The sequence below is a fragment of the Symphodus melops genome (genome assembly GCF_947650265.1).
Source record: "Symphodus melops genome assembly, chromosome: 6".
In the NCBI taxonomy this organism is placed as follows: domain Eukaryota; kingdom Metazoa; phylum Chordata; class Actinopteri; order Labriformes; family Labridae; genus Symphodus; species Symphodus melops.
In genome coordinates, this window is record NC_136696.1 from 21306074 (window position 1) to 21331437 (window position 25364).

The 25364-nt window shown below is 40.9% G+C and overlaps 1 protein-coding gene across 8 annotated transcripts in view; it reads left to right on the plus strand.

The window, feature by feature from the left end:
• The window catches only part of LOC306824939 (neuronal cell adhesion molecule-like), a 72702-nt gene that overhangs the window by 12221 nt on the left and 35117 nt on the right, over positions 1-25364 (plus strand). For 7 of the 8 annotated variants that reach the window (XM_079345364.1, XM_079345357.1, XM_079345362.1 and 4 more), the window contains exon 2: positions 19464-19540. The gene's annotated coding sequence lies outside the window, so the exon portion shown is untranslated. Of the gene's footprint in view, positions 1-13497; positions 13629-19463; positions 19541-25364 lie in introns of those variants that run through there. The other variant, XM_079345358.1, reaches the window with a different exon arrangement.

Here is a 25364-nt window from a genome sequence, read left to right on the forward strand (position 1 = left end):
ACTCCAACAATCACCTGAAACCGAAACCATGTTATAGGCTGTATTGGAAGCACATCTTGTGTTATATTAGTGAACATATCTTAGGATACATTTTCAGATCACCCTTTTGGGAAACTATTTCTCATTTGTTCCATCAATGTCCTGCTTCTTTGGGAATCACTAATATGATCGAAAGTTTTGAAAAATGAGACAGCCTTATGCAGACATTTTTAAGGCTCATCCTCAAACATAAATCACAATGATTAGTCTCACTGTTCTGATCAGAGATATCATATGAGTAATGATTAAATTTAAGACATGATAACATCATAATAATCCCTGTCTGTGAATTGAGATAGCTTCAGTAAGAATTCCATGCAGGTTCTCCTTTGGCTCCTTCTCCTGTTCAGACCTATACGCTTTCTAATAGAAAGAGAAACAGCAAAAGAAGAATAAAAAATGCTGCCAAGCATCTCACATAATGGTATTTTATGCTGTCCAAGCTATGATACTGTTAGTAAATGTGGCGTAAATGAACACTTATGTGAATGAGATGCTTTCCTCACACAGTAGCAGCTCTCAGCTGTGCAGAGTGCTGCTCTAAATGTTTAATGGAGAGTGGAGGGATGAGGGGCATCCTCTGTCTCTATGTCTGCGCCTGCATAGTGTCTCATTCCCACCTGGCCGAGCTCCAGTGCTCACTGCAGCATTCTGACCCACTACGCTGCTGCATTGAGACCTTTTACAAAGCCTGATTGGAGACTTTCTTAGCTCCACTGAAGTTATGCTGTGTATTGACTAGCTTTTGCAGCACCAGCCTCTGTTCTCAAACTTGGACAGACTTTAAAGATCTTCTGTTATTACTCGACTCTAGTGAACTTTTATATTCTTGCTTGGCCGTCTTCCCTTCAATCCTTGTGTCGGAGTATGTAGTATGCAGGTCGTTTGCCCGCCTCCCACCAGCGTATGTCACGGTCAAAGTCTCAACATTGGGGGGCAAGTCATGGCTGTCCTTCAATGGCTCTTTCACTGCCGCTTGGTGACAATGCATTTTTTCCATGCCATAAAGCAGACGCTGTATTATAGCAGCACAATACCCAAACTGTTTACCATGTGAAAGGCACACCGGGATCAGGATGCCTACCACTGAGTGGGGCTTTTTGACTTGCCACTCTATAATGAGTACGCACTGGAAGGGAAAGAAACAGGCAGCTTTAACTGGCATTGTGATCACTGCATAGAGAGAGGAAATGCAGCATAAAGTGCTGAACCAGGCTTTTCTCTCAAGGCTAGGAGTTTTTATACTTACTAGAAAACAGAGATTACTGTGACATCCAATGAGCTTGTCAGCAGCTACGACAAGACATGATAAAAAGGCAGGAAACTTGCCACTTAAGCGTCTGCCTTAAAAAAGATTATCCCTCTATGATCTATCCAAAAATATTTGTGCTTTTTATTTCATACCAGCATTATTTGACCTGAGATATGCTAAAGTACAGTCTGCTGCAGCTGTGGCAGGTGTCCTCTGGATCAGGACACTGATCTTTTAAGACCTCTTTGTCTTTAAGTCAACAAGAGAGTTACAACAAAAGTAAAAAGAAAACGGCTTGACTACAAAGGCTTAGAAAAGCCCCGCAGTTAAATAATTAGCTTCCTTTGTGTGTCCAGTACCTGTCTTTTCATGTCTGGCTGTATATTGTCTGTGAGTTGAAGAGGCTCCTGTTGCTTTGAGTTGTCTGCCCTTAGGGTTTCTTGCCAGCCTTTAACTGAAACATCCTTGAATCAGGACTAGTGCTGGACTCAGTGGTTGTCGGTCTCCTCTGCTCTCAGTCACTAATTAAGTTCTCAGGCAGTGAGAGACCTTGGAAGACCAGACAGGCTTGTTGGTCAATCATCCTACTCTGGTGGGCCCTTCCCCACCCAAGACTTGATTTCAGACCCTTGAAGGACCTGCTGGAGACAGGCCCCCCCCCCACACCCCCTCCTAAAGCAAAGATCCCCATGGTCCTGCAGTACCACTCAGAGGGCTTATCCTTCCTCCTAACAAGAGCTCTCCAAGGTCTCCAGTCCTCAACTAGTCATCAGTCAAGTCAAGGACACACATCCATCAAGTCAAGAGCTTGGAGAAATAAAAGCAGCAGCACACACATAAAAGCCTTGACAGGGACAGGTTTAAGTATATTAACCTTACTCCAGTTCTACTGCAGAGGAAGGATATCACAGGAAATAAGGAACTTAGTATAGTTGTATAAGCCAATTGTCATTTGACTTCGGCCTGTAGTCACACACAACATGCAGCTGGAAATACAGGGAAAGTGGTGCTGCTGTCTGTAGTGTAAGTAGAACAGTGCATTGGATTTTTTTGGCATTTCTTAAAGAACCCAAACAGAGAAGCCCTAAATTAACTTTTTTTTCTTAACTGAAAAAACACTTAGATGTGTTGCCATAGAGCTTTATACAAACATTTACACCCCTGCTTGTCTGACTTTATTTGGACTTTTTTTTAATATAAGAATATTTGGTGAAGTATAAATACTAACCAAATGGTCAGGATTCCTTTCCTCAAATCTTCAGGACTCTTCAATCTTTCATAACAGTTTATTGTGCACACATTTGACATTTTTTAGCCTAATTTCTCCACAAAAAGATGTCTGCTCTGCAAAGAAAGACAGAAAACCCATTTAAAGATGGTGTGCGTAGACCCTGCAAAATAAAAAACCCTGAAGCCATTTTCGAAGTAAAAGAAAAGATCTATCGCCGCCCCAAAAAAATAAAAATAAAACAACAACAACAAAAAAAAAACATTCAGTCACTTATTTTATCCCCTGCTATGCCAGCTTTTTTCAGCAGCGTGCATCTGTCCCTTTTTGGTTTTCATCATTTCCCTGAAGAGTACAAGGTGTCTTGTGACAAATACAGCAATGTTAGTTTTGCTTATCTAGAACGAGACAGAGGGATTGTAGACCACAGAGACTAACACACATTCAGTGGAGGCTCTGTGAAATCCCTCTAGATTGTTAATAACTGAACATGTGGGACAGATACAAGAAAAATCATATCAGTGAGAAAACTCAGGCCAGAACGCCTGTAAACTGACACAAATGTTGTCTCGAATGGGACTTTTCTTACAGCTTCTTCTTATCATTGGAGCCAGTTTCTCTGACATGGTGCATTCAGACGCAGCTTCTGTCTGTCGGCATCGTTTTGTTACTAATTTATTCATTTAAGCAGCGGCAGCCACATTCAAAGACAATGGTGCACAAGCTCTTGTTGAATTAACCTCAATAATTATGCAGATTCAGGGAGAGAAAAGCCCAATTGTTAAGCACTCCTCAAAATTCCTGCCCCCTCCTGTGTCTGAAATTCAAGTGAATAAATTAGCAGACTCAAGAAAATATTCAAACTTTCCCCCTTCAGTATCCACTTGTGCACTACATTGTTTGTGTAACATTATATAGATTGCGTCCTCCAAGGTCAACCGTTGTTGTTAATGTTGATCATTTTCACAACAGACTTGAGCCTAATGGAAGCACGCTTCTCCTGTGAGTGCACTATCCTGATGGCAGCAGTGCAGGTATCCATTTTCTTCAAAACATTTTAAAGGCATCGACTTTAAGTGTTTCCAATAAAGCCGTGTTTCAAAGTGCTACCTAATGGTCTGTTTGATCAATACTCGAGCTTTTCCACTGTAAACAAGAAAGTGGTTGAACACATTGAAAGCACAGCCTCAATGAAGTGTTCGCTGGAATTCAGAGGCCATTTAAGGGTGTTGGTGGATGTTTTATTATGAGCTTGTATCATATCTCCGAGATTAACTGTCAATATACTGTACAATTTCACATGAAAAAAGTTTCTTCAGTGAGTTGTGTTAACATTCTTGTTTCAAACTTTAGATTTAATATCCTAAAGCCAAAAGCCGTTAAAACCTAGAAGGAGATCTGCCTGTTAAGAAGAGTTTTGTCTTGTCTGCCTGATAGTAGAAGGTTAATTGACCTTTACAATAACCGTTAGTATCCCTTGTATTTAAAAAAGAACATATGGCTAGTTCTAAATTGAGAGTAGATGCTTTTGAAATGGTACCTGGCTGCTTCCAATCTCACAGTCAAGATGCAATAAGGTATTGGCGGATTTTGGAAAAACAACAGACCAAACCAACAATAACAGAAGTGCATTTGCAATCTGCACTCAGCTGCTAAAACAATGGCAGCTGTAATTCTTCCTAATGTACAACACAGAGGAGTAGATGAAAGCTTTTTTCCAGCAGTGTCTCTGGTACTCAGCCTGTCCCAGATGTAGTGTTGTGATGGATCTTGAGAATTGGAAGCCCAGGGATGTTTTTTTTTTCTTTATTCAGGTGTTTCTAAGAATAGCACAGCTCAATTCCAGAAGGTGTTGTGTATTTACACGGCTCATAAAGGGTTTAATAACTGATATAATGGATGCCGTAATGATGCTGTATCAGTCAATGGGACATGAGTTAGCCTCTAACCACAGCTAATATCTGCAACTTTCATCATCATTGTCTGTTGTTTTGTTTTTTTCCAGTTTGTGACCACTGCATCCTTAAAATGCGATCAGTTCCTCAAACACAACCTGTGTGTCGATTGTGTGTGTTTTGTGTGCGTGTTTGGGGATATATGTGTGACTGAATTATTGATGCATTGTAAATCCAATCTGCCTCACGGCAGGTGTGCCGTTTGCTGTGTGTGTGTGTTTTTCTGTATTGTGTACCCAACATTGTGAGAGAGGAGGAAGGAGCAGTGCTGTAATTAAAAGGCAGCACAGTCTGCAGTCCTGCCCACACAGATACAGACACAGGCGTAGAGGCCAAAGGCTCAGTGTGCTTTACATATAAACATGACCACCAGTGTTTATGCACAGAAACACTGATGCTACACAGCACTGTCATTCAGTCCACACTCTTCCCTCCCTTCTACTTCCTTCAGTCTCAGTTGAGCAGCACAGTTTGTCCTTCTTTTTCTCTGCCTCTGTCTCCCTTCTTCACTCACCGTCTGTCTTTCTCTCTCTCTCTCTCCCTCCCTCACAAACTTCACAATGTGCCACACTCGAGCTGCAGCAGTCTGTTATTGTGCAGCATGCAGACAAGCTGCTAGGAGCCGACCAGTGATATCATCCCATTGTCCCTGTGCTGTCACCTGCACCACAGAACAGGGAGTCTGGGAAGATAGTAAAGGAGGGAAAGAGAGAGGGAAGTAAAAGGGTGTGAGAGAAGAGAGTTAGAGGGTGAGGGAGGGAGAAATAGTCTAGAGGGAGGAAGGACCCTATGCTCTCTACAATCACTTGACATTATTTATCAACCAATCCCAATAACTGTACTTTACTTTGTTAACTCTAAATGTCTAAAAATCGTTTTGATAATCTGGTGAGAAATAGATTAGAAGATTGATAACTGACAATAAACAAAGCTAACACTAGTAGCAGGGTAGCTACTAGTGTTAGGCTAGCAGGGTAGAGCCTAACTCTGTCAACTATTTCTTTCAATGAATTAAAGAAATAAGTGTAACAATAACTAAACATGGGTTTAGTTATTTTTGGAAAGAAACAACAATGCTGACTTGTTTTTGTTTATAGTCCTAAACCTAAAAAAGTATGCTAGCTTTTTTGCGTCATATTTAGCTCACAGGCATGAGCAGTTTCGATGCTCTTAATTCCTAATTTTGGCGGCGGAGCTCAACTGGTTGCAGAAAATGAGATAATGGTGGCCTTTGGTCAATTCACATCAGAGAGATATATGAACCGTTTGAAAGCCTCCTCTAACTATGAAAATTGTTAAGTAGCGGGAAAAAAATAGTCTCACAGTGCCAAGCTAACCCTCTGCAGTGAGGTGATGTTTTCTGACTGATACTCACTGTGGAGATAGAGCATAAAAAATCCAAATAAAAAAACAAAGTCACAGTGTAGTGGCTAGTGTATGACATTGCACATCGTATACGTTGTGGAGAAACCCAGTACCTACACTAAATAAAACTCATAAAAAACTAATTTGTTTTAATACAGTATATTGCTTATCTTGCCTCTTAGTTGAGGTTCAGTTGCAGTTTCACACACACACACACACACACACACACACACACACACACACACACACACACACACACACACACACACACACACACACACTTGTTGTCAAAATGGTTTCAGTTATGGACTCATACAACACAGACACAATCATTTCTTGAATTATTCTGCAGGAACTTATACACTCATCTCTCTTCCCACTAACACTCACACACAAACACATTTTGTTCAGTCCCTGCACATACAGCAGCTAACTAGCTAACACCTCCTCACCTTCACTGACTCTCACTTCTACTCCTCTCATTTGTTCCTGCCTTTGGCATACCTTCACCCTCTCCTATATTTCACATCTCTCCTTCTACCTCCCTCTGCTTTTTTATCTGAGCACCTAAAGCAACAGGATGTGTGTGTGTGTGCATCAGTCTGTAGACAGAATGATTAAAGCCCTCAGCGCTGCCTTCTTCTCCCTTGACCCAGCACACCTCAACATAATTCCACGTCACTGACACTCCCACGCCGCGTCTGTTTTCAGAGTGTTTGACTTCAGTTAAAATCACTCATTCTCATAGAAATGTCCGTTAATAGTTCTGGTATTGAAAGAGATGAGCATACACTTTTCTTTTACTGAGCCCTTTTCTTTTCATGTGAACTTGTTGAGCACGGAAGAGATTTCACATGAGAGAGAGATCAATCTGTTTGACTTTTTTTGGATTCAATAAAAGCCCAAAATGTTGCCAGAGAAGTGCTTGCAGATGTTGCTTTGTCACCTGTTTTGTCTTTGTATGGGGATGTGGGTTTGAGGTGAAGCTTTTATTCAGCCTGTTCAAATCAAAGTCTCTATTATCCACTCAGCAGTTCAATGCACTGCAGGCTGTAATACTGAGGCAAACCCCAAGGCCAATGGTATTTTCTTTCATTTTCTTTTCATCTATTGATAATCTTGCTTGGATGATTGATTTCCAGACTGCTTTCTGTGTGTCTATCACCTTTGGTGACCCCTTTATACTGTATATAAGGAAATTCTTGGTCTGCTTCCTCACGATAAATGTGTGTAGATCATGCAGAAAAGTTCTGGAGAGTATTCTTTGCACTCTAAGGACCATTTTATGCTCTCTGTCCCAAACAAACTTGGGAAATTTGGGAAAAGGGCTTTTGATTTTTCTGCACCCTAAGCCTAGAATTTGTTGCAGAATGACTTAAAATTGAAGGCGCTTGTGTCCTTAAATGTTTTTTAATCTAAAATTAAAGACCTGGAAACAGATCCTATAGAATGTCAATGTTTTTAGCTCGACTACTTCAACCACTGCAACTTTGTGTTTTTTGCTGCTGCCTGTCTTGGCCAGGTCTCCCTTGAAAAAGAGGTTCTTAATCTCAATGGGACCAACCTGGTTAAATAAAGCTTTAAAAAAAAAAGCATTTCATCAGCTCCAAATATACCTCCAGAATTCAGGACATTTACAAGTTTGCTTTTTGTAAAACTGGCAAATGTAAGCATGCTAACAGGCTAAGCTTATGTGGAAAATGTTGTACCGAACATAATCATGCTAGAATTGTAGTTATTTAGTATTTAAGCTAGCTGACTTTAGCATTTAGCTTCAACAGCTCTGTATTAAGTGCCTGCAAAGGTGCTAGTGTGGCTGTTGACCCCCGTGTGTTGTTTTGTTCTGAGTGTCTGACAAGACACTACTACCACTACTATCTTCTGTTTGTTTGTAGACTGTACATGTTCAGAGTGTCTGGTGGGTGCTCAGGTTGAGCTGAGGAGACAGGTGGTGTGAGAGCTGGACACCCAGCGTGGGTGAGGATGAAGGAGAGAGGAATAAGGAGGGAAGAAAAGGAATCTCATTCCCCTCCTGCTGCCACAACCCTGTGCTTCAAATGTGGCTTCTTGAGGCACCCGGCTTCCTTAGCTGTCGTTATGGTTCACTAATAAAAACTCATTAAATTTAATCAGCGGTGACAAGCAAGCAAAAAAAGTTGTACTTTTTCTATATAGCTGTTTTTTAAGTACAAGCTAATGACTGAGTGCATTGCTAATGAAACCATTATCTTGTTTTCCGGATATGTCTGGTGTTTAATGCATCAGAGCGGCAGGTTGTTTTTGCTTATGGCCGCAGTGTTCCCAACTGTAATGAACAGCCGGCATGATGCGCCCCGTTCAGCATCGATCGCACACTCACACAGACGGAGAATGGAAATTGGTCCTGGTGGGGGAGCAGAGGAGGTGCACACATGCCTGCACCTTCTGTGGACACATATGGATGTGAAGATCAGCACACATGTACATACTGAGAGAGCGAGAGAGAGTGTGTGTGTGTGTGCAAGGGGGGGGGCAGCGTGTGTTTATTGACTCCTGCGGTGGCTGAATGCTCACTGGACCGAGGATGATCTTCTTATTGGTGACAGTATGGAACATATAGAGGAGGAGGCCTGCGCCTGTGGTGGGCTTTTCTCCCTCTGTGCTGCAGAACAACTCTTGGATCTCTTCCACCTCGCCTCATGTCCTCAGCTGGTGATCTGTGCAGTTGGAGGAAAGCCCCATATACAAACTGTATCAAACCAGGCTGTAACACTTCCTCTCCTGCTGCATTATCACATGAATGGTTGCCACGTTACAATATACTGTATGGATACATTGACAAGTCAAAGTCAATGGCTCTAACATGAAAGGCTAACACTGGCCATGGGAGGAGGGAGTCCCCTTTGAAGTTGAGTTAAAGCACTAAATAGATGAATTTCACACTTACTACGAAATTGGCTCTTATTTTATTAGTCCTGGACATTTTGTTTTTAGCTGTGATAATTCGATACTACACTCGAAGTTAAATGCAAAAAACACAAACACAACACCATGGTTACAATAAAGTCTTAAAGGGGTTAGATGATTAGACAGCTGTAAACAAGCAAGCAGTTAAGTTATAATAAAAAACCTCACAATTATCCCTTAGTGCATAGTTTAGCTCTCACAACAAACAACAGAGCCACAGACAATGCAAACAAACCTCGAGAGACCTCAGGTAAAAAACCTCAGTAAAAAAAAACAAAAAAAACAATGAGGAAAACAAATACATAGTTTTTCCTCCCTGATGTACTTGCTTTTAATTCAGGGATACACAGTTTATGAAGTCTATGGAATACCATGGCACAAAGTTGGGTTTTATTTGTTTGAAACACCTGTTTTATTGTCTGACAGATTTATTCTTCATAATGTTGCTGCCTTTTCTAAGGTTTTAGCCATTCATCCACCATAAACAGTGTTATTAATCATTTGAATGATTTCCAAAACTATAGAAAAGTACAACTTTATAACAGAAAATGTGTCACATTACAATTCAAAGAAACAGAAGTGAGGCTGTTAACCGTTAAAAAAACACACAAGTGCTGCTCTGCTTCTGTTAAGTTGGAGCATTGTGTGTTTGGAATCGTGTCAGTGAAGGTCTCTAAGAAGAAATACGATACACAACACTCCAGGTCCTGAACCTCGGGGACGGTCTGCTGCCTGCGTGTGGTAAATCTCTCCTATTCTACATGCTCTTTGTTTTTTCTTTACGGCCTCCCTCTCTCCTTTTCATTCTCCCTCTATCATCCTCTCTGTTGTCTGCGAGCGTGTTAACACTCCAGCCCTGTCACTGAGCCTCATGGCACCATGGAAACCAGTCTCACCATTCTCTCCCAGTGTGTGTGCACATGTGTGTGTTTGTGTGTAGCTGGGCGTGATCGGGGTCTTGTTTAGTTTTTAAAAAAAGCAGAGGAGAGGTCGTGGTCGTCCCTGTGGGCCTCATGCTGTAATTCATGTAAATTCCCTAAAGATCCTGGCAGCTTTGTTTTCTTCATTGTTCTCCTCTGAGCTGCCGGTACCTTCATTTTGCAAAAAAAACTTCTCTTAAATGATTCCTTCACTTCTCTCTTTGAGAGTTAATCAGATACCTTGAGTTATCATGATAGCCTTGCCATGCAATGCCTTTGACACCAGACTCCACTTTTATTGTGTAGTAATGAGTTCAGCCAAAGTTAAGAAGGATAGAGTCGATACGGACATGTAGGAGAACAAATAAAGTGAAGGACAGCTCTGTCTCAACAGTGTCTAGTCATTTATTTTATATATTGATTTGATGTGACTGTGATCAAACTTGTTATGAGTGCTGAAATAAACGTTTCAGAATTTCATGCAGAGATTAAGGCGGCACATATAAAACACGTTTTAACACTTACTGTGAAATCAACATTCACAGTAAATACTTTTGAATAGTTTGAATTAATCACAATAATTTAGAACAACTACATGCATGTGAACATACAAGCCTTTTCTCCGTCAGCTTGTACGTTTTATCTATTGGATGAAGCCCTGTTATAACTGGCCAATATTTCACACCATTTTAGTTCAGTCAAAGAAGCTCCAGCTAGCTTTCTGCTCACATTATGGTGCCAATGTAAAAAAAAAAAAAAAAACCTTTCTCTTGGATTTATTTTGTAGGAGAGACATGTTGCAAGCAGGTTTTGTGTGAAACATGAAGAACAGCATATAGACATAAAACTGAAGATTAAAGCGAACATGCACTCTTAAACTTGCATTTATTTGTCAGGCCTGGTCATTTTCTCATGGTTTATTACTTAATAGTGTATTATTTAACAATGTGAGGGGATGTGAGGTGAGCACAACATTTGCAAGGATTACCTAAACAAACCAGCATTCAAAAAATCCATGTAGGAATATGTAAGCTGCAAATTTAAGAGGGCTAAATCATCCATACTTGTCCCCTCACCCCAACCTGCCTTGATAGCCTTGTGAACCCAGCCCCTTATTCTCTCCCCAACCAATCATATTTCACTCCCATTCACATTTTTCAAAGGGAAACTCAAAAGGAGAACTCTCCTTGAACACCCACTGATTGACAAATGCATGCGCGCACACACACACACACACACACACACACACACAAACACACACAGACACCGTGCAGCTCTCGTAAGGAGTGCTCGGTCTAGACCGCAGCGTGAACTTTGTTCTGTTAAAAAGTTGCCATTGAAATATGCAGTTGCCATTGAAATATTGTTTTTTCATTGGTGTGGTGACAAAGAGCAGGCAGGGCGCCGGTCCTAACTCAGTGTGAGTCTGAAGGCGCAAAGGGCCGGGCGGGGATCGCCCAGTGTCTCTGCTCAACAGAGCCAGTGTGCAGAAATAATGCCCATTAGACTTGGTCAATCACGCACCACGCTCAATGAAATATGGCCCTTTCACTCATTTCATACCATAATCTATACACCTCCATTCGATCCATCATCTCTCTCAAACATGTCTGCCACCAAGAACGCTTTTATTGATGATTACATTTTTTTAAATGAATGCCTTCTCACGGGCTGATGTGAGATGCTGAGAAAGCTTAAAGGAGTGAGTTATGTTGACACAGAAGCTGACTGAAGCTGTTCATTAGTGAATTAAGGTGGAATTCAAAGTCAGAGGTTTCAGGTTTTCCTGACCGCCAACGACGCCATGACGCGCCAAAGGCTGATGGTTTCATCATGGTGAGTGGGGGGAAATTAGATACCAGATGCAACAATGGCTGTATTATGAGGCTTTTTAACCTGTCCCACGAGTGCAAACAGAATTCAGACACAACGCAAAGGCAACACAAGCAGAGAGATTACATTAGTGGATTAAAAAGTGCTCTTACTTCTTTGGAGTCAATAAAGGATGGTCACATTCAGGGTCTTAAGCATTCCCTTCCCCATAACCTTTTATTTAGCATTTTCAATCCAGAACATTTGCAAACAATGTTAATTTTCTTCTACTCTTCTTCACTATCTTAAGTGTATATTTTGGCTTATTGCCACCATTTGTAGGTCATGCAATGTGCCTCTTCATCTTTGCGCTTGTGTGAGTTCATGCACTTGTAAACAAAAAAAGAATCAATTCATATATGAAATACTGGGTACCTTGACTTAAAAGTACCATTACAAGAATGCAGTAATGGCTTAATACTCCATGTCAAATTAAGATCGACTTCTGAAATTCATCTGGATCTAAAGTGCTTTAGTATGATCAACAACATGTACAAGTGTTGGCTTTTCACTTCTGATGGGTTGAATAATATAACTGTCCCTAAAGCTGAATCTATCAACAGACTGGAGAATACTAATGCAGCATAATCACGATCGTGGTTCTACACTGACAGACACACTGAGACTCTGTGCAGGCTGAAAGGTAGACAACTTTATTGTTCAACGTAGAGCCCTTATATACAGCACAACAGATGTCACAAATTCCTTCCCACTTTAGATACTTCTGTACATGGTATGAAGAAACACATCTCCTTGACTCGAATGTCAAACCTCTATTTGAGGAACACTTCAACATTGTACTTTTAGAATACCTCTAATGACATTCTTCTCTTCAAATATGGTCATAGCTTCTCCAAATAGATCGTAGTCTGCTCACAGCAAAGTCACCTCTACAAAGTGTAACCACACTGAACGTATTCACAGAAATTCGTACTATCAACTTCCCTGTGAAGGGATTTTATAAATGTGGTTGCTCACATTCCACCACTGTATTTAAAAGAGAAAACATGTTGTCCTCTTCTACCAAAGTCTAACTCATTGTTTCGCATGATGAACAATGTGCTTCGAGGCTGATTATGTTACATTTTGTGTGCTTTTGTAGTGAGAGCAGCATTATTTAGGGCCGGGCCCTCAGAATAGAGACACTTTTCAAAGGGAGAGCACCCACCATTGTTGCCCTCTGCAACCATAGCTAACGGACGTCAAAAGACCTTTCTCACATCTATTCTTTTAAAAATGGGTTGCAATAATACCAGAGAGGAGTCGGCAATAAATAAGCTTCCCCTTTACTGAGTCAACTAGATTAGATTGCATGGGGACATCTGTGGAGTGTAGGTGAGCACTTACTCTGTATAGGAAAGGAAGTCTGTAGGATGTGCCTTCAGGCCTTTTCCTTTTATTTGTGAAGCTTTACTGTTTTTTTTAACCTCATCTCCACCCTCTATTGAACATCCAGAGAGATGCATTCACAGGAGTACAATCACTGCAGCTGACTTCTTTATTTATTTTTTTTTACTGTACACTGGAAGTCATTCAAAATAACGTGCAATTATAGTGTCAATTTTGCTTTTATACGTTGCCAAATGCATATCCCAGGATGTTTGGATCTGTCATCTCCTCATCCTGCTGACAGTTTGTGTCTGATACAAACAAAATACTTGTTGAATTATCGAATGCACTTGTACAAACATGTATAAAAAGAAACCCACCCAGTAACTTTGTAGAATCTGTTCGGCTGTTCATGTGATACCAGGAAATGTTTAACCCCTATTGTACAGAGACAAAAGGTTGTTTTAATCCCACTGTGTGAGGGGTGGGGTGGGGGGGTGGGGTGGGGGGGGGTGTCATGGGAGGAGGGGTTGTGGGTGTGTTGGTTGGAGGGGTGTTGTGAGATTTTCCGCGAGGGAATCGGCTCTTTTCTGTAAGTCAGTCTCAGCAGACACATGGAGGAATACGCAGCACTCTGGGATTATGATGAGTGAACTCTGCTCTCGCACAGCGGACACACTCACTGACGGGACTAACTCCTACCGACACATACTGAGATAAAGGTGATGTATTGTTATTGTTGGATTTATTTATTTTTTTACACATATAGTCAACTGTTTTGCATGTGCAGCTTGTGTTGTTGTGCAGGTGAAAAGTCCAAGTCAAATGAATTTAATGCATCGTTTTCTGAACATTTTTATAATCTAGGAGCTTTTAAAAGACACAGGAGGAATCACTCCAATTTCTTTACTTGAAGTATTACTGAAATGTTTTGGGGATTTTTGACTTTTAACTGGTTGGCATTATATCTTCATTAAGCTTTCCTTGAACATGTTTTCATCAAAAATATCGTTTAATTTAGGCTTAACAAGGAGCTAAATAGTTTTATTTCTGAGCCAATAGATAACCCAGCGAGCATTATTTTGATCAGTGGTTCATAATTTTAGGATCTTTTCAAGCAATTATACCCCATATCTTCAAGCTTTGGTTTGAACATCTCAAAGTTAAACAGGATTTTTTGGACAAAGCATTTATTTATTTTTAGCTTGAGCTGACTGATTGTTACTACATCCTGATATTTAATAAAACAATTCAGGAGTTGATTCATTATCAACTCCTGAATTCCTATCATTATTATTTTTTATTATTAAAAATGTTCTCAAAACAAATGTTCGGCGAACAGTTGTGCCAGTTGTTTTTATCATCCCATTGTCTCTTAATGACAGTAAACGACACTTCTTGCTGAGTTGCAAAGAAGTGTCAAACACTTTCTGCACTGAGACCTGCATAAAAGCACATTACCGCCTCCAATCAGCCATCGACACATCCGTTGAACTCCGCTGAATTTGTGCCTCTGTTGCGTGTAAGTGCATAAGTGCACATCTCTGTGACTGCGAGCCTCGTCTCCTAATGTAAATTCATGGCAGGGGAAGTGTGTGTTCCGGCTCTAATTATTTCTCCCCTCTTTGGCAGTAATGATGCTTCATCGGTAGAGCCGTATCGTCTGCAGCCACACTCTGCCTCTCATTAGGAAAGAGTCTAAAATTAAACCCACAGGCCACGATGCTAGTGCTGAGCTGCTTTACTTGGTCTGAAGATACACACACACACACACACACACACACACACACACACACACACACACACACACACACAAAACAACACAGCCTGGAGGAGAAAAGCAACAGACCCTCATTAGAGAATGGTGCGACAGTTCGGTACCTGTGTTATCTGCACTGAGGCTCTTTCAGTCTGTACACATCTCGCTTTACTGGACACTGGGACATATGTGACGTATTTTGCATGACGAAACAAATGACAACACTGACAACACACACTTGAGTCTAACAGGCAACACTATAAAAAAGATGGAGTCTTTAAATGAAATAAACTACATTAATTCATGAATGTGTTCAATATGCATATCCTATTTCGTTAATATTTTATACATCTCTTCAAATCCATAGAGATACATTTAAAATGGGAGAAATCCATTCAAGGTGAATGTAATGATGATGTAATTCTCAATGTTTGTAGCTTACATGCCGGTGTTTTCGGCCACTTGGGGAAGCACAACAAGCTGTAACGCAAACGCTGATACGTTATAACGTTTTCGGATGATCGCACAAGCTGTTAGCAAAACATTTCGACCTCCTGGAGACACACACCGGTTATCAATGATTATGTTAAGTTTTACCATATCCATTATAAGCACAACTAAACATTCCACTTACTCTTTTAGCAACCGAAAGTGAAGAGAGGATTTGTTTGGGCGAAACAGTCAAATTGATGTGCTCTTAAACCAAAATAAAAACATAAGAAAAAAAGAGAACGACTCAAAAGCTCTCAGTCGTGGTGAGAGGAACTAGCATTGGTGATTTTTCTCTGTGGTTTCATTAGCACTTTCATTTTTACACATTGTCATTTTCTCCATTGTTAACATAATTGATTATCAGCAGCTTTAGGTTACAGGCTCATTAAAAACATTGCTGTGGTGTCTTTGTCATCGCTGTAAAATGTTATTGTGTGTCTTCATCAAAGATTGAGCTGTTTGTCAGGAGAAGAGCTCTCGTGGAGGATTTGAGGGCACCATGCGTCTCTCACTCTGACGTGTTGTGGAGTCCTGCTCCCTGCCCTCTGTCGGCATCTCGTCTGTTTTCCATTCTCGGTTCTCTGTCCCTCCTCTTATCACCATGGCAGCAGAGCTGGCCTTAGCTCGGCTTGACTCTGGGCTGTCTGAGGGCAGAGGTGGGGTGGTGGGATGTCTGGCTCGAAGTCATAGGGGGAGGCCGCTTTTGATGGGATCAGCCGTCAGCTCGTTCAAACAGGATGTGGAAAAGGTCATTTCATTGCTCTTTTTTATTCGTAGATCGCAGCTGCAATCAGCTGTTTCACACACGTGCACAGTAAGATTTAATTATGAGCCTGCTACTGTAAGGTCACACTGTGGATAGAACATATTGGTTTGGAGTCAGCAGCACAACATGGTGCTATGAAAGTTTAGCAGAGATGGAAATAATAGCGTAACCCCTGATACAATTAAATATGATGCCCAATACATGGTCCATAATAATGATAACTCAACACATTCTCAGACAAATTATATAGCCTAATGACATATGATGAAATTAAATTAACCTTGACAGGGAGGAGAGACTGATTAGTGTAGTAATTCTTTGGTGTCAGTTTTCGGCCTCAGCCTCTCATAACGCTTCTCTTCTTCTTTTAATCGCTCGAGTTATATCCTACTATATTCTCCTTCTTCTTTTTATTTTTTTTTCCTGTGGTCAGTGTCTTCTTCATATTTGTTTTGACTAAAATTCAGATATTTGGCACCGTCAATTTGATAATAGGTCAGAATGATGATAGATTGCCGTATCTGTATTTTATCTCAACCCCGTTAGTCTGACGTCAGCGTTCTCAGAAATCTGGATTAAGATCCTTTTAGATTCAGGGCTTTGATCAGATTTTACTGATATATTCTGTAAGAAAAAATTTTGACCCAAGGCTTTTTGCATCTTTGACTTGTACAAAAGTACAAAAGTAAACGTTCTTGGAGAATTGAATGAAAATCTCTCCAATGGTTTACAGTTCCAGGTGCCTCAAAATTGAATCCTGTGTAGCACGACAAAATAAGAATCCTGAGAGAAAACACATGAAGAAACAACATCTGTCTGTTGTGTGTGTGGAAATGGATTAATGTAAAGCCATAGTTAAGATTAGCTTGTGTAACCGTGCAGAAAGCAGTGTTCGTATTTAACCGAGTGAAAACGGCAGTGTCTCTCAATGGGGCCTCCACATCCTTATTTGGAGCGGCAGACTGAAGTCGATAAGCCTTTGCCAGGAGTAAATTGGATTGGCTGCTTCAATCATTTTGCCCATCGATTCCAGTAGGTGAGACCCCTGATCACTGTGACTGTTTTTGAGGAGAGGATTGGGTCTGAAATGAAGACTGGGGGAGAGAGTCAGAAGATGGAAAGGAGAATAGATCTAATGTAGGAAGCTTATTAGAGTGGGAGAGAGGAAGGAGGGGACAGGATGGGTCAGGAAGGGACAAGAGTCTTACAAGGCATGCAAACCAGATTTCACTGCCAGGATTTGTGGAGTCAGGATATGTCAGATCATCTGAAATGTGTTTGCAATTCTAGTTAAAAAACATGACTTGCTGAAGGATGTATCCATTGTTTTTATTGGAAATATGTCAGGACACATTTATATAATCATCTCTTGTGTCTGTCTGCATTGGTGCTCCTGACCTGAAGGCAAACAACGGTGTGATTGGGTATAAAAACAGACATGAAATGACAGTGTAAGACAAGAAGAGGGAAACAGGTAATGTGGTTAGAGGAGTTCAGCGAAAAGGAAAGATCAGAACATCATATTCTTTCTGGCATCTCGGTAAGGCTCGGGAGAAACGGATTGAATAATGGAGAAATTCATCCAAGAAATAGCCAATTTTGACTGAAGATCCTTGAAGGCAAACACCACTATATCCATTTTGTAAATCCCGCAGGACTATTCGCTTGTTACGTAACTTGACATGGTGTCCTTTTCTGACTGAACTATGAGAAGGGAGCAGAGGAGAAGGGGGGTGAGGGGGGATTTGGCAGGAAAAGAAGAGCACAGGATGGACGAAAGGGCAGAATAGAGAAGATGGATAAAAGAAAAGGAAAGGAGAGGTTAGGACAAGATATCTTTGACTTTTTTTTCCAGCATCATTTTTATTTACAATCCAAACGTTTCACTTCATGCAAGAGATACTGTTATGTTTTTCTGTTACAGCAGGTTTAGGCTTTGAAGACTAACAAGACACAAAGCTGTACTCTTAGAGATATTACGTTTCCAATCAGCCATAAGAACGCCAATCAATACAAGGATCCAAAACCAATGATTTAACTGACCTGATCAGTAATCAATGTCAATTCATCAACAACCCATTGAGACACAACCTGCACTCCTGAATACCTTCTGACATTGTCTCGGTGGAGTGCATGTGTGAAAGCAAACAGCTAAATTTGTCCTCTTCCTGTTTCTTCAGGACTTGTTTGCCAGTCTCTGAGTAAAATATCCATGCGAAGTTGCTGTGAGCCAAAGTGTGAACGAACCAGGCAGTAGTCTGGAACATGAACTGCAAGCGAGTGGGCGGGGTGATGATGTTATTCATGTTCAGCAGAGATCTGGTGCTTTATACTCTTTCCTGCTTAGCCTCAGTTGTCAGTTTATAATTCTCCACTGTCTTCTTGAAATGTCCCTTTACATGTTGCTTTGATATTAACCCAGAAACAGCAGACACCTCCTCATACTCAAGTTGCAAGAGCTCGTCCGACACAGATAATCTCCCGCTGTGAGGTGCAAGCGCCTGAAAAAAAATCAAAGAGTGAATATCCTGCAATACTTTCAAAAAAGGGATGTGTGAAAATCTTTCTCTACTTTTTCCATATTTTTTATGCATTGGTATAGGAAGTAGACTCAATATGGGCTTATGCTCAAGTCGAGGTAATGGAGTCAATAACAGGTAGTAAAAAACAGTATATCTCTTTGCATACAGATTCTGACTCCACATGGGCTCCTGAGTGTTTCAGATGACAAGCTCCTGAGATAGAACAGGAAAGATGGATTAGTTGTGGTAGGTTAGAAAGCAGGAGGTACAACAGGAGAGACAAGGAGAGAAATTAAAGAGAAAATAGGAATTGAAATGGAAATTAAAAGCTGTTTTTAACAGAGGAGAAAGCAGAGATGGGGATGGTGAGGGCTAAAGTAGACAAAAGAAAGGAGAGAAGAGGGAGGTATAGTAGTATAAAAAAGAAAAGCGAAGAAAGAAAGGGATCAGGGAGCTGGGACAAGAGGGGAGACCCTGGTAAGAGAGAGAGAGCTCTGAGCCACAGGCTTTTGTGTCCATCAGTTTGGATTACACACTCCTACTTCTCGAAATCCTCGTTCACACTTTGGTTTACACAGCGTCGATGTTTGCTTATAAAACCCGTCACAGTTGTTTCGCTGTTCACAGTGTTTTAAGCATTTCCAAAGAGTCAACACACTCACAGATGATTATGTACTAAAAGAAATCACTCCTTTCACAGTGTGAGCGAGTGTTTGATGAGACGGAAAGATTTCCTGGTGTGTAATCTGTGGTGTGACGGTGACAGAGCAAGAGACGTTGAATTTGAAAAGGATTTAAGCAGATTATAAGGAAACCAAACATGTAGGAGGAGGCCTATTGTGAAGTCAAATATGGAGGGAAATATGTATATTAAACTTCTTCAGAACGCTGATTAGAAAAGATTAGATTTTCCTTTCTGGTTGGTTTAATGTCTTGATTGCGTCAACAAAAGGAGAGCAGCAATATCTTAACGCTAAAACTCGTTTTTTTTTTTGTTTGTTTTTTTCTGTTTATACAGATAGAAGCAAACCCAGGAGAAGAAGCAGACGTCTATCGAGAGTGGAGGAGGAGAGAGGGGGACTGCAGATTTTGGTGGTAAGTTGGAAACATTTCTGTCAAACTTTTGAATCCATTTCCCCCGACAAGTTCACGCTGTTGTGCAAAACAGCGTGAACTTCCGACTTTACAGAATCAAACAGTCTTGTTCTCCTCAAAGGCATCCCTCCTCCCATAGGATAGGAACACACACAAATGTCAGCCTGTTTGCCATGGCTGGCATGGTCTCCAGTCCAAATATCTTCATCTATGATACTGTGTGTGTGTCAATAACAAGAGTCTCTGTGGAGCTACTGAGGCCCGAAACGAGGACCAGGCCTTTCCACCGCTCCGACTCTTCCTCTTTTCCGTCTCACTTGAGATGCCTGCTCCTTTCTTCTCGCTGTAAGGCAAAGGTCACTGCTTGCTTGATTGGCATTCTTCCACTGGCAAAGTGTCGGCAGCCATTTTGGCAGCTAGGTTTGGCAGGGAATACAAAACAGGACACAGTGTTTCTCGAGTCAGACAGTCTGCGTGATGCTCGTGGTTGTTCAGGTAGCACAATCTCTCAGTGGGCGTCAATACTTGAAAATCACAAAATAGCACTTAGAGCTTGAATTGTGCCGGGTGCTCCTCTCTTATTGAGTCATAATGTGTTATAATGGTGCACGCAGAGGTAGATAAGTTCCCTAATGGTAGCTGCACAATTAAAAGTGAGAGTGGCAGCATGCATTAGAGTCCAGAGCATTCACTCCAAAGGTTGTTATTTTTTGTATGTGACCCTCAGTCACCTTTGGCTGGTTCCCTCATGCAGCGGTGCTCAAAGTGTGTCTGTGATTCAGCGGGGAGTTGATCTAATGCTTTGGGAGAGGAGGTGACATGGTGTGATGTGTGTCCACCGCTCAGTTGAGTGTGAAGGAAGGATCCCACCTCGGCCTCATGCATGCCGAGGCGGGCGGAGAGAATGAGGCTTCACACACAGTCGGGTGGAGAGTTAAGAGACTCTGACGGCTGTGGGCTCATGCACCTCCGCCGTGGGTGCCAGGCTTGTGTCATTTTCATTGGTTTATGCCTATTTCTATCTTTTATTTATCTCTGAATCTCTTTGTTTCTCTCTCCCATTGCCTTACTGCGGCTGGCCGCTGTTGTTGTGAAGGTGTGCGGCAGGCCAGAGAGGCTGAGTCCGCAGTTTTCAATGGCCGACTCACACAGGGCCACACTCAGGAGCTGCAGACTGAATTTTTAGGTTCAAACACAGCCAGGCGTGAAGCGTGCTTTGTGTGCAGCTGCATTCAGGTCCCAGGCTCTTCAATAGAAGGCCGCAGAGGTTTCTGTTTACCCTCATAGTGTTGTCTCTCACAGTTTTCTCGCTCACGTGGCCATCAGGGAGCGTGCGAGGATTGTTTGAGTTTGCTTGTTTTTGTGCAGGGTGAGAAATAGTCCCCCTCTACATTAGTGTTGATTTGACTGTACATCTCTGAGACAAAGTTACATAATGCATGTACAGTGCAGTCAGACAGTATTTGTGAAATGATGTATTTTCATTTGAATCTGCTCCAGTGCATCAGATTCCAAATGAAAACACGACGACAGTGTAGGGCTGAAGGGCTGACTCTCACTTTTAAATGCATTTGCATCCCAATCGTGTTATTACCTCTATTCAAAATTGTCAACCCGACCTCACACACTTCCAGCACATCATGTGTTTCTGCTGAAGACCAGACTGAAGGCAGAAAGCTTCTAAAACAAGTGAGAAGTGCAGATGGCTGCAGCACAGGCCTGGCAGAGCAAAACCAGAGAGATGCCAACTGTCTCCTGGAGTCCATGGGTCGTAGAACCAGGCCAGACATTCAGTGGCAAACGTTTTAAATATGATGAAAGATTTGAAAGAATAAACAATGCTAGTATACAGTATGACATTTGGGTTAAATTGCATATTGGGGGTATTTAAAAAAAAAAAAAAATCATTTCACCTCTCTCAAAACACTTGAAATATACCACTAGCTTTAGCTAAATGTGCAGTTTTTCCAAAATAAATTGTAGTTTTTTCTTTGTAGATTTGCAGGCCTTTTACGATTTGAGAAACACATCTTAAATAATTTTATCCAACAGGCAGTTTGTGCCATCATTTAAACTATTAGCCTTCTTTTTCTTCTAACAAGTTCGGCTACATTAGGATACGCTCATATTCCTTATTTTCTGTGACCTCTCTTGAGGGACGTCTAGATTTTCCCTGATCACCTCTCAACCAATTATTATGTTGAAATGCATGATATACCCCTTATATTGTAGATTAGGTCACATTAGATTTTGACTTGGGAAGTAGTGTGAATGAAATGTACTGTACAGCGCTGTTCAGTTTAAAGAGAGTAAGAGAGACTGTTGAAAGTTTGTTGGAGCTGATTTGAAGATTTCTTGATAATATTCTTCTCTTCATAAATGTGTGCATGAGCAGTGTTGTTGTCAGTGTTATGTGTTAGTGTACAGTGCTATGAGAGAAGCAGAAACCGTCTTGCATATTGTTAGAAAGCGTTGACATTACACAGCAGCAGTCCTGAGACTAGACGTTCAGCAGATGAGCTGAGCGGAGGGATTCATACAAATGCAAAGGGCCCCTGGGCTGCTCCCAGCACCCTTCGTTTCAGATGAAAACATTGAGATATTTCTGAGGTATCTCTTTGATACGAGCCTGACAATTCTCTGACGGCTCTTTGTGTCAACACTCCTGTCTGCACATGTTATGTTTAAGAGAGACTTTGCAAGAAAGAGGTCCTGTGTGGACGCGATAGAGGGGATTGTGAGTGTGTTTTTCAGTAAATGACAAGTAGAAGAGACAGAGGGATGCAGAGAGACGAAGCTGAAGTGTCAGAAAAGAAGGACTGAATAAACAAACAGATGAATAGATGCATACAAGGATAGTGAGGGAGAGAGAGGTTGAGTGATGTGAAAGAGGTTGGTGAGGCCCCTCCTGAGGGGTTCCTCCTCTCCGTCTTTATCCTGCAGGCCTGTGGAGAAAGTCAGCTTCATGCACAAATGACTCACAGACGTCACAGCAGACAGCCCGGAGAGTCTGGGCAGACTATGTTCTATATCTGGCTCTCTGCATCAACATTTATTTTGCTTTTCACAGCTCCTTTCACCTTCTCTCACCTGTACAACCTTCCTCTAGGCCTACCTTCACTACTCATCCTCTGTGAGCAATTATCTGGCGCAGCACTAAAGATTCCCCCTCATTCACACTGCACAATGCATGTGTTTTCATACCTTTTTCAAAGTCACAGGTTTTATCCAACATTGTTTTTCAATACTAGGTGAAACCATAACAGTTCTTTGCGCCATATTTTCAAGTTCCATAATGAGTTAGAAAGCACTCTTAACTCTAAAGCCAGCAGTCAGTTAGCATAGGATAGCATATAAAAACTGAAAACAGAAGCACTAGCTAGCCTGGCTCTGTCAAAGGAAAAGTTCCAGCAACCCAACTTTTGTCAAGGTTCTGTACAAATCAAACATTTTTTAAAAGGGAGCAAAAATGGAGGAAGATAAAGCTAACTAGGCTACATGCAAATGTTGCAAACTTCCTTTGAAGCAAGAACTATGAAGTTTAATAGCCAACATTTAAAAACCTGTTTGTTTTTTTGTAGGAGTTCTGTGCTAGAGATTTGCTTGGACAGAGCCAGGCTAGCTGTTCCCCTCTGCGCTTAGCATGTATGCTAAGCTAAGCTGATTATCTCTGAAGTCTAACGAGTGAGTTTGAGTGATGCTATGTTCTCATCTTAAGTCTCAGCAAGAAGGCATGAGCTTATATTGTCAAAATGTCGAACAGCTCTTGTAAAATAGTGTTCCATTTCTGTTCCATTGCTCAACATGTATCTGAGGTTTCTCACCTGAGCTAAAGAAAAATACATGTTCAGACAGAATAGATGACTAGCCTCAAAGGATGGATGTATTTTTTAAGAACATGTACTCAAGTTGCTCATGTTTTTGTTCTTTATATAGACGGAGAACTGAAGAAAGAAATAGCCCAGGTTAATATAACATCAAATAAACCGTACAGTAATAATTAAACAGTTTGAGACCATATACAATAATAGAACACAAACACAGACACACACACAACACACACACACACACACACACACACACACACACACACACACACACACACACACACACACACACACACACACACACACTCAATCACTCAAACACACACAGACTCACACTCAACTTGCATAGATTGCCCACATTTTCAGTATTGTTGCATTTAGGTGAAGCTTACTTTTGTGGTCTATGTAATGTTCCTGCATAGTTCCCAGAGATGCACACAATCGTTCCACTTTTCCTTTCCACGTTTTTCTACAATTGTAGAAAAATCTTACTCAGTGTACCCAGCATTCACAACATTGTACAATAGCTATACTGACTTGAAAATATTTACTAGTTAAACAAATTAAAACCCATGTTCTTTCATATAGCTCATCTAATTGACTATAGTGAATTGTTTTTTTGTTTTACTTCATGTGCCTGTGGGCCACTGTGTTATAAAGTTAGGTGAAAGGATTGTGCTCACACTGTCAAAAGCTGATGGGATCTGTTTGTTGGAAAAGGCCTTCAAACAAATCAAATGATTTATGTGGCTGTTAGTGGTAGGTCCCGGTCCAAGGCCAAGTCTATCTGCTCATCAATATAAACAGGCTGCTCTCCGGGTTTTGTGCTGGAATACAAATGCCTGAATTTAGATGTAACCCCTCGCTCACCTGCACCTCAGCCTGTTCTAATGAGAAATCTCTCCCCATGCCTGCTGTGAGAAAGAGAAAAAAAAAGAGATTGTATACATTCTGCTTCCAAATTTAATACCTTTTTTTTCAGACTTTCACACGTTTGATTAATTACAGCCACCCTGTAACTGCTGATTAAGGCAGCAACTAATGGTTTATCTCCAAAAAATCTGATTACCGGTAGTCAATTGATCTTTTGGTAATTCTGTAGATAAATCATGATCATGACTTCTCTGATTTGGTCAACCATTTACTAAAATAGTCATCATATACGTTCAGTTTCTAGTGTAGGCTGGAATCAGAGATTAAAATGCTTATTTATCTTCTAAAGATAAACAGCTTCCAGTGTAAAACTTATTATAAATGTATTCTTTATTGTAAAGTAAGCCTAGTATAACATTGATGTAAATCTATAGATGGATTTACAATCTGCCTGACACTTACAAACGCCCCAGAAACTGGTAAAGCTTTTCTTCCATATAAATGTTCTTCAGATGAGAACACTGGTTAGAATGCTAATTAAAGGCGCTGGATTCCAAACAATGATTAGACAGTACTCATCATTCCAAATAATTACACTTGTGTGTAGCAGTTAAGCTGATAGGTTTTTTTTTTGGTTTGGTTATTATCTGAACAATGAGGACACATTTCTATTTGGAATTATCATTTTTATGGACAAAGACTATTTTGGATGTTACACAGTAAGTGAAGCTGCCATAATGGGGATGAATGTCGACCATGTCTTAGCTAAGGGGAGTAGCTCAGTCCCTATGTATTTTATCTTTATAATCAGTGTTTTTTTATGGATTTATTTTCATTGTGTTTCTTTTGAGTTTAAATTTTCTTAAAATCTGCATCTTTGCATATTCATGATCGTTGTTACATTTTCTGGGCACTGAATCCAAATGAGATCTACAATTTCCTATTTGCACGACTGAAGTTAGGATTTCCCGACAGAGATACGGAACTTATATTATATCTATTTTATCCAGTTATCGCTCATGTGTGTCCTCTGGGGAAGCAGACACACTAAAACACCCGATGTCACCTTCCCTGGAGACGAGTAACACACACCTGAACCAGCAGTTTTCTTCAACCTCCTGTAC